Source organism: Phasianus colchicus, chromosome 35 (genome assembly GCF_987193195.1).
Source record: "Phasianus colchicus chromosome 35, bPhaCol1.hap1.1, whole genome shotgun sequence".
NCBI lineage: Eukaryota > Metazoa > Chordata > Aves > Galliformes > Phasianidae > Phasianus > Phasianus colchicus.
The window spans coordinates 1,130,612-1,140,724 of NC_143470.1; the positions used below are offsets into that span (position 1 = coordinate 1,130,612).

Genomic DNA, 10,113 nt, shown 5'->3' on the forward strand with positions numbered 1-10,113 from the left:
GGGCCCAAGGCAATGCAACAGTTGTTCCACTTTTCTAGCTATCCACTCTGTCTTACACAGCAGCCAATACCTACACATTCGTTTCTAAAAAAATTCCCAAGTTAAAGAACATCACAGTGATTCCAACCCAAACTACTATATTTTTCAAGCTTTTCCCATGCAATACAATTAAATGAAAACACGAATATTAATTTCTCTCTTTTCTCATCCACGCATTCTTTTTACACTCTGTTCAAACAGCAGTTCAGCAATGCTAATATTTAGCTTTACACCCTTCAAATTTGCCTATCCTCTTTAAAGCTCAAGTATCTCATGCAGGTGAGTCACTCGTCCACCTTTTTGAGAGTACAATGAGTGAAATTCTTTAAGCTTTCTGTTTTTGGCACAACAGCATTCCGATACCATCTAAGAATCACAGAGACACCCTCTGGTCCCACAAGAACTGGGGAACAGGTTTGGCTAGAAAAAAAAATATATATATATTCCTCATGTGATGGGCACCCTACCAATCACACAGCACTCTCCTCCAGCAACCCAGGCTCTTTAAAGACCAGCCGAGGAGGGGGAAAGGGGCTTCTTGGGGAATTTGCCAGCCAGACAGGTGGGGCTGGTTTTCTGCATCACCAGCAGGGAAGGGTGAGTTCCTGGCTTTGGTCACCGTCTTCCTCTTCAGACAAAGAAGAGCCTTTTTGTGCGGCGGCGCAACTCGGCGAGGATGAAGCTCAACATTTCTTTCCCAGCCACTGGCTGCCAGAAGCTTATTGAAGTGGATGATGACTGCAAGCTGAGAACATTCTATGAGAAGCGAATGGCCAAGGAGGTTACGGCTGATTCTCTTGGTGAGGAGTGGAAGGGCTACGTTGTCCGGATCAGCGGTGGCAACGACTCATTAATGTATGCTAATGTCTTTCTGGGCATGCAGTTGCATCTAAGGTGGTTGTACAACCTCTTGGTTTCTCTCCGTTTTCCCATCATCAGCTTCATCACAGACTTTTGGCTGACCTCTAGCTGTTTTTCCCCAGTTTGGATAAATTCCATCGCTTGTTAGGCCACGATGAGCAATTTCCAAGTCAATATATATGATATCCAAGGAAAAAGACCTCGCACCTGGTGGATGCAAAGATAATAGTCCATTCTGACTCTGGTGCTCCTGTGAAGCGGGATCATCCCCAGTGCAAAACTATTAGGAAAAACAAAGCTGTTCGCTCACTAAAGCTGAAGTGGAAAGTTTCAGAGCTATCACTTATGGATTCCTTTTGCTAAACTAACGTATTGGTTCTTAAACTAATTGTACCAATCCCTATTACTAAACAAATCATATCACATACACATGCAGTACATTGCCATACATATTCATTCTTTCCCAGGGTCTCGTAGGTAAGTGCTAATGTCCCTTTGGCCAAGCTCAGTGGTCTTTAGGATGGTGGAATTGCCCACCTAACTTCTTCCCCTTTTTTTCACCATCAGCTTCATCACTGAACCATTTGACTCGCTGCCATCCCCTTTTCCCCAGTCTGGAAGATTTGCATTGCTTATTAGGTCATAGGAAGCCACTTTTTAAAAGCGGGACCCAAGGAAAATGAGTGGACAAAAGGTTTCACAAGCAGTTCCAGCCTCACCCACTACCATCACATTCACAGTGGAGTCTGACCTTTAAGTGCAATGGGTGTGGGAAGGCCAATACGAGCAGTTCTAAGCCCAGCTCCCATAAGCACATCCACAGAAGTGACAGACCATAAAGGTGCCCCGAATCTGCAAGAATCTTCAAAATCAGTTCCTGCCTCATTACCAACCTATACATCCTCACAGGACACAGAGCCTGCAATACCCCAGATGTTGGAAGAGCTTCAGCTGGAGCCCCAGCCTGATCAGCCACCTGTGGCTTTGTGTGCAGATAAACCTCGCGTATCCCTTGAGCAGAGGAAAAGCTTCATAAGAAACTCGTCTTAGAAACACCCTGAAAAGCATTCTCCTTGCTCAGACAAGGTTTAACCGTGGTTTAATGCAGTGCAGCCAGTAGGAGCAATCAATGTAAAGGAGCTGCATCCCATTGTGTGTTAACTGGGAGATGGCTTTGTGAGCACAGCAGAGAATGGTGGCTGAGAGCACAGAAATACAACCCCAGTCCATGCTTGGGTACCCGACCTTGATTGCAGAACTGATTCAACCCCTCCTGTTCCCTTTCATTTTCTGGATATTGCTGATGAAAACTGACTTCCACTTTCCTGACTTCTCCGGTTCACCACTCCATTTCCTGTAGGAGAATCACTGCTGGTGGCACTTTTTGACTTTTTTTTTACCAAGCCATGTCAGAACAGCTACGATTTGAAGTTCCCTCTTTGAAATTCAGCTACAAAACCCCCTGAATTATTAATTCTACTCTCCCGAATCTTGCCTTATGTGGAACAGAAGAGAGCGCTAACTGCAAAATGATGGAGGAGATAATTGTGGGAGTTACTGAAAAAGGCTCCAAAGGCAGCACAGGCATTGTTGTCAGTACAGGTTAGGGCTGATCTGCTGGAGAGGAGCTTTGAGGAGCAGGACCTGGACGACCTGGTGGTCAGCAGGTGAGCTGTGAGCCAGCAGCCTGCCCTTGTGGCCGAGAAGGTCAATGGGGTGCATTAAATACAGCGTGGGCATCGGGTTGAGGAAGGTGATCCTCCCTCTTTACTCTGCACTGGTGAGACCAGGGAACTGCTGGCAAGAGTCTGGCCACAAAGACGATCGATTTTGGGAGCAGCTCCCTTATGAGGAAAAGCTAAGAGACCTCGGACCATTCAGCAGACTGAGAGGGGATCTTACTAATGCTTGTAGGCATCTAAAGGGCAGCAGTGAAGTGGATTGAGTCAGGCTCTTTTCAGCAGTGCCCAGGGGCGATGGGGGCAATGGACACCAGCTGGAACACCAGAAGCTCCATCCTTCCCTTCACTCTTCTCATACAGCAGAATATCCCCAAGGATTTGAAAGCCCTGGGGTCAAAGTCTCTAAGATTTCTTATTAGGAAGGGAGCAGAGCATTCCCTGCAGTGGCAGCAGGGGTGACTCAGGAAGGGACGTGGTTGGTCTCCAGCACCAGAAATACCTGCTAAATCCAATCCTGGTTCTAGACCATGTCCATGAACATCACACGTCCATTTCCTCACACCTATTCTGGAATGACTTCACTTCGATCTCCAGCAGGTAGAAGCCCGTTGTGGACCAAGCAAACCAGTCAGCTTGAGGCAGAGGTCCCACCTTCAGCACAGAGACCCTCACCTTGAGCTTCACTGGGGAAGGGAGAGGGAGAGCACTGGTGAATGGCTGGAAGAGCATGGCACATGCCCACCGGTGCTGTACCCGGAGCATTGCAGGCGTTCACCTCCTGCACCATAAAAAGGGCATCCACACATTGTTGTCGTGCCAGCAGGATGTGTTCGCCAGGAACTCAGGCTTGGCTGTTGAAGTGTTTGGCTTGAGACCAGCTCAGAGCTGTTCTGGCCACTTACATCTCCATTTTGCTGTCCAAGTGTGTGTACTGCTGCTGGTTTTAGGCGTATGTCTTCAAAAACCCTCACCCCCTCAGTGCTGCTGAGGAAATGCACTCACCTTCACCGTGGAATCAGAAAAATGCTGCACGTCAGAGTGCCCAGCTGCCCCTTGTCAGAAGCCCAGCACCCTCCCAACCCCTACTCCCTCCTGGTCCACTCATGCCCACCACAGCTGCATTACCACTGGCGCAGGGATCCTGAGCTAACAGGACAGGGATCCAGGCTAAGAAGCCTGAGAGCTGCGTGTGGGGTTGGGAGGAGCACTGGGAGACATCAGCAGGACCCAGTGCCACATCCACGTTGCAGTTCTGTACCCATTAGTACCCCATTCTCGGACTTTCCTTTTCTGGTTTACATACCTGTACAAGCCTTTCTTGTTCTTCTTTCACTCATGCCAAGCCCAGTTCCAGTTGGGCTTTGCCCTTCCCGACCCCATACCTACACAGCCAGCAGCACACCTATGTTCCCCCCAGAGTACCTGTCCCTGCTCCCACTGCCCAGCATTTTCTCCATGTTGCCCAGTTTGACCAGCACATCCTGATTCAGCCCTGCCGGTTTCTTGCTTTTCTTTCCTGACTTCTTTCACCCGGGGATGGAGAGCCTGAAGAAAAGCTGCCTTAAAGATCTGACAGCTCTGCTCCGCTCCCTTACCCCTGCAGATGCTTTTGCAGGGGGTCTTGTTGACCAGCTCCCTGAAGAGCTCAAGGTTGGCTTTCCTAAAATTCAGCATCCTGATTTTACACTTTGCCCCATATCCTTCAGGATTGCGAATTCCAGCATCGCAGGGTCACAAGAGGCCAGGCAGCCTCCAATCCTGATGTCACCAACCAGCTCACATGGTGTCGGTCAGCAGCAGTGCACCATCCTGTGATTATAGGATTCCTTGCCTCCCTGCAGCCCTACAGGAAGGTCAGGAGGTGTCAGACCGTTCTCCTTCACAGAACATTACGCACTCACTGACCATGGAAAAGCTCTGGACATGTGTGAGGACCTCCCTGCCTGGGGACCGGATCTGTGGCTTGGCCTTTTAGCTTCATCAAACAAACCATAGGCTTTACCCAATAACAAAATCATCCCCACAGGGTCTTTTCCTACCTGTAATTGCAGCCTCCAGTTATTTGCTCTAACGAGTCTTTGTTGGTAATTGCTCTGTTAGGGCTAATTAATGCTCCAAGACGCTTCAGCATTTCCTTTTGACTTTACTTTTATCACGTGGTTCCATCAGTCAGTATCTGCAATGCTTGGACTCGACGCCGTGGGACTAATTACAGTGAGAAAGGCCTAATAAGCCATTTCCCTCAAGTCTTCAAGATCTGTACTCTTAATGAGGGAGGTTTCAAAGTTGGGATAAAAGAGGAAATTTTCCAAAGAACATTGTCCTAAAAATGAGTTTTCATATTTGAGAGTATATATATATATATTTTTTAATATTACTTTTCTGTTGAGCGAAGAAGTGTTAGAAGCTCGTTGCATTCTGTGCTTTTTCAGGCTGTCTCCTAAGGATGTCTGGGAAAATCACCGTACAGACGACCTTCCTCCTCACTTCCTCTTCCCCACCACTTTGCTCATCAGTCAGCTGGGACCTCCACCACTTTTCCTTTCAGCAGACTTCTCAACTGGAGCCTGCAGCTGAACATTCCAGCTCCTTCGCACAAACTCCCACCTGCTCAGACCAATCCCTGCACACAGACAAAGAATCACAGGATCACAGAATCGTAGGGGTTGGAAGGGACCTCCAGAGATCATCGAGTCCAACCCCCCTGCCAAAGCAGGATCCCTACACCAGGTCAGGATCCCTGGACCAGTGGCTGCGCGCCCAGAGCATCCCAGGTGAGAAAGCCCGAAAAGTTATGAATGACATCATCACAACCACGTTCAATAAAAAATTGATGGAAAAGCTGTTTAAACCACAGGAACTCTATCCCAAGAAAGCTCTGAGAACCGTGTATGACCGGCTAGCTCATGCTTCAATCATGAGACTGAACCAGGCCAGCATGGATAAGCTGTATGATCTCATGACTATGGCTTTCAAGTACCAAGTCTTGCTGTGTCCCCGGCCCAAAGACATCCTGCTGGTCACGTTCAATCACCTGGATGCCATCAAAGATTTCATCTGTGATGCTCCTGGCATTCTGAACCAAGTGGATGAAACTTTCCGACAGCTGATTGAGATGAATGGCTGTCTTTCTGCTGGTGAATTTCAGCTGATCAGGCAAACGCTCCTCATTTTTTTTTTCAGGACATGCACATAAGGGTCTCTAATCTTTCTGAAGGATAAAGTGCAGAACTCTAATGGTCGCTTTGTGCTGCCAATATCAGGCCCTGTTCCTTGGGGTACAGAAGTACCAGGAGTCATCAGGATGTTTAATTGCAATGGAGATGAAGTTAAAAGAACCGAGTTCACCACTGGTGGAAATTATGTCACTCCACAAAGGGAAGGATCTTTTGAGCTTTATGGAGACAGAGTCCTCAAACTTGGAACAAATATGTACAAAGAAGGATATATATATATTTTTTTTCCCCCCCTTTTTAATTTTCTTTAGAAGTAACAAAGCAAAACGTGTAAGATTTACAACCATGGGAGAATGCAGTCCCAAACTGTGCGCCAAATGCACGTCCAGAAAGCTGCTGGAAATTTGGCTTCTGGCATCAGGTCTGCCTGATGCAACAGGAGTGCAGTGCATAAGAGGCAAAGAACTCGTAATGCAGGTACAGGAAAGCATCAAGATTTATTTTTTCTCTTTCTATTAAAACAGAAACTGGAAAGATAAAAAAAAAAAAATTCTTTTGCTGTCACTGTGTGAAAACATCGATTTATTACAAAAGCTCAATCACTGCAGCTGATAGAACGCGTCCCTTTTTTTTTTTCCAGGTAATGTTGAATTGAATTAAACTAAAATTCTTTTTTTTTTGCTGTCTTGCAGGAGGGCCAGAATACGAGAAACCGCCCTGCCCAGCTCTGTTCCTGTATCAGAAAAATCACCAGCAGTGCTGAGAGCTGGGAGAGGCAGAAGGTGGTCCAGGTGACGTGGCTGGGAGGTGGCCACCAGGTGGCCACGAGGTGGCTACGAGGTGGCTATGAGGTGGCTACGAGGTGGCTGGGAGGTGACCACGAGGTGGCTACGAGGTGGCTACGAGGTGGCTATGAGGTGCCTATGAGGTGACTACGAGGTGGCTACGAGGTGGCTATGAGGTGGCTATGAGGTGGCTATGAGGTGGCTACGAGGTGGCCACGAGGTGGCCACGAGGTGGCTATGAGGTGGCTACGAGGTGCCTACGAGGTGGCTACGAGGTGGCTACGAGGTGGCTATGAGGTGGCTATGAGGCGGCTACGAGGTGGCTGGGAGGTGGCGACGAGGTGGCTACGAGGTGGCTATGAGGTGCCTATGAGGTGCCTATGAGGTGCCTACGAGGTGGCTATGAGGTGGCTATGAGGTGGCTACGAGGTGGCTACGAGGTGGCTACGAGGTGGCTATGAGGCAGTGCTGTTAGGGATGGCAACACCTCACATGCTGTTGAAGGGGACGGATGGGAGAAATGGCCACCCTATGGGTGACACCTCCTTGGCTGAGCTCTCATTTTACGGGGCGCCAGTCACTGTCCTCCCTCAGCATTCATGGAGAACCCTTAGGATCTCCATATCCCCTCTGCTGGGGAATGTCCTCTGCCACGTGCGGGACAGCAGGGATGCACCTCACTGACCAGTCACCATCTCCACTGTCACCAGATGCCACTCGCTTACTCATAAACCCTAACCTCAGTCTGCCACAATTCCCAGCATCACAGCAATCTTCTTCTCTCCCAAAACCGTGGAGCAACAGGGCTTTCGGGGTACAGCTGCTCAGCCCCGTCTCTGGCACCAGCTTGAGAAGCAGAGCCAGGTCTTCAGGCAGTGCAATTCCTTTTTTTTATTAAGCGGGTGCTGACTCAGAGGTAGCACTGAGACACACCTCCATACAGCCTCAAAAGTAAGCAGAACTTTCATTCCTCGGTAGAAGCGAGATGAATTGAAAACACGGCGAGGAGCATAACAAATGCAAATAACACTAAAGATAGCTATAAGACAGCGTAAATTTACAAACATTCAGAAACATCTGTGAAATAACTTTTCTAACAGCAACCTTGAGCTCCGTGTTCCTCATGCTGTAGATGAGGGGGTTCAGCGTTGGAGGCAGCACGGAGTAGAGAACGGCCACCACCAGATCTGAGAGCGGGGAGGAGATGGAGGGGGGCTTCAAGTAGGCAAAAAAAGGCAGTGCTGAGAAACAGGGAGAGCACGGCCAGGTGAGGGAGGCACGTGGAAAAGGCTTTGTGCCGTCCCTGCTCAGAGGGCATCCTCAGCACAGCCCTGAAGATCTGCACGTAGGAGAAAAGAATGAAAACAAAAAACACGGATGCCAAAGAGACGACAGCCGCGGTCGCCCATATTTCCCTGAGGATGGAGTGTGAGCAGGAGAGCTTGAGGATCTGAGGGATTTCACAGAAGAACTGGTTCACAGCGTTGCTTTGGCAGAGAGGCAGTGAGAATGTATTGGCAGCGTGCAGTACGGCACTGAGCAACCCGCAGCCCCAGGCAGCTGCTGCCGTGGTGGCACAAGCTCTGCTGCTCAGCAGGGTCCCGTAGTGCAGGGGTTTGCAGATGGCAACGTAGCGGTCGTAGGACATGACGGTGAGAAGAGAAAACTCTGCTCCAGCCAAGAAGACAAAGACCTGGGCAACGCATCCTGAGTAGGAAATAGACCTGCTGTCCAAAAGGGAATTGGCCATGGATTTGGGGACAGTGGTGGAGATGCTGCCTAGATCAAGGAGGGCGAGGTTGAGGAGGAAGAAGTACATGGGGGTGTGCAGGCGGGGGTCGCAGGCTACGGCTGTGATGATGAGGCCATTGCCCAGGAGGGCAGCCAGGTAGATGCCCAGCAAGAGCCAGAAGTGCAGGAGCCGAAGTTCCCACCTGTCTGCAAACGCCAGCAGGAGGAACTCGCTGATGGAGCTGCTGTTGGGCATCTGCTGTCTCTAAATATGTGGACCTATTAAAGGAGGGAGAGACAACAAGATGTTGGTGTCACCTCTCCGTGCAAAGTCAACTCCGTGCCTTGTAACAACCCCCCAGCCTGCTACTCGCATTTCAGGAAGACCTTTGCAAATCCCCTTGCTTGAGTTCTGTGTGGTGGTGGCTGGGGATGTCACTGGGAATAGGAGACTCTGCTGTGGACTCTAGGGGAGTCAGTCCGGCCCTCTAACAACAGAAAAAATAGCTTATGAGCTGATCTCAAATCAACTAAACCTGCAGGATCAAGGCGTATTTACAGAAGTATTGCTCCAATTTTATAAAGCTGTCAAGCAGGGTCCTCTGATGGCTGCACTGAGGAGCTCCCCTGAAGACTCAAGATGCTGCTGAGACCAGAGGAATTCAGGTTCAAAGTGCATGACCTCCAAAGCCCCTTACCTATCTCATCCTACCCTTTCTCCTTTCTGGCCAAGCACACAGTGGGCTCTTTGTGGCTGCCTGCATACAGGCATCCTGCAACATTTACGTGGCTTTAGCACTGAGGTGTTCTCTCCACGGAGCTGTTATTGCAGAGCTGCGTCCCAGAGCAGCCCAGGAGGAACCACAGGGGCAAAGTCAAACGTGAACCAAGGATGAGCTGTCCTGAATGGAATTCCCACTTTGAGGCCGCATACATCATTTCCTAGAACCCAGAAATTAGGAGGAGCATGGATGCTTTTCCTCCACGTATCATAGAATCATAGAATCACTAAGGTTGGGAAAGACCCACAGGATCATCCAGTCCAACCATTCACCCATCACCAATGGTTCTTGCTAAACCACATCCCAACGTTCTTTGAACACCTCCAAGACGCATCTGCGAAACAGAACCCATAGCATTGGTGTCTGAGCTACATCTGAATCTTCATCCCCCACCTCAGAGATTTCAAAGGCAACTTGTCACTTCCCATGAAACTATCAGTAGAGTTCTATCCTGGGGAAGGAGGGCAGAACTGAGGGTTGCTCCAGCAAAGGTCAGACAAATGCTAGCGACACTGCACGAGCAATGCTAGTGCTTTCTACAGGCTGAGGAACAACAAAGGATCTTGTGGCGGGTCCTAGTGCTGATTTAGGGGTCCCTGCCTCTTCTCTAACAGCACAGGCTCTATTTGCATTCCCACTGAGCCAAAGAAGACAAAACTGAAAACGGAGACTGAGAAAAGCTCGCCTTGAGACACCTAACCACAGCCTCGTCTCCATTCAAAGTCCACTGGCAGTGTCCTGGGGTGCTGCGTAGCTTTCAGCCCCCTGCCCCAGGCAGCAGCTCTGTAACAGAAGGTCCCTGCCCTGCCGGGGGGCTCCTTCCCCCCACACGTCTCCCCGCAGCCTGGCAGGCAGCAGAGTCCCTGCCCCAGCACACAGCCCTGGGGCGCAGGGACTCTGCTGGACAGCCTGAGCACACAGCTGCACCTTGCTTTCACAGCCCTGCAACGTTTTTCTAAGTGCCTCTGGACTTGGAGTCCTCCCGAAAGATCTCGTAAGCTTTGGGCTACGCCAGGTTTAGGGGAACTGCAGCAGCACTGCTCAGCAGCAGCACTGC

General features: G+C 49.7%; 2 pseudogenes; one reads left to right on the forward strand and one right to left on the reverse strand.

The window, feature by feature from the left end:
• Positions 1-312: 312 nt before the first annotated feature.
• Positions 313-6,690, forward strand: LOC116240313 (protein OSCP1-like; annotated as a pseudogene).
• Positions 6,691-7,572: 882 nt separating this feature from the next.
• LOC116238845 (olfactory receptor 14J1-like) lies at positions 7,573-8,602 on the reverse strand (annotated as a pseudogene).
• Between the last annotated feature and the right edge of the window lie 1,511 nt (positions 8,603-10,113).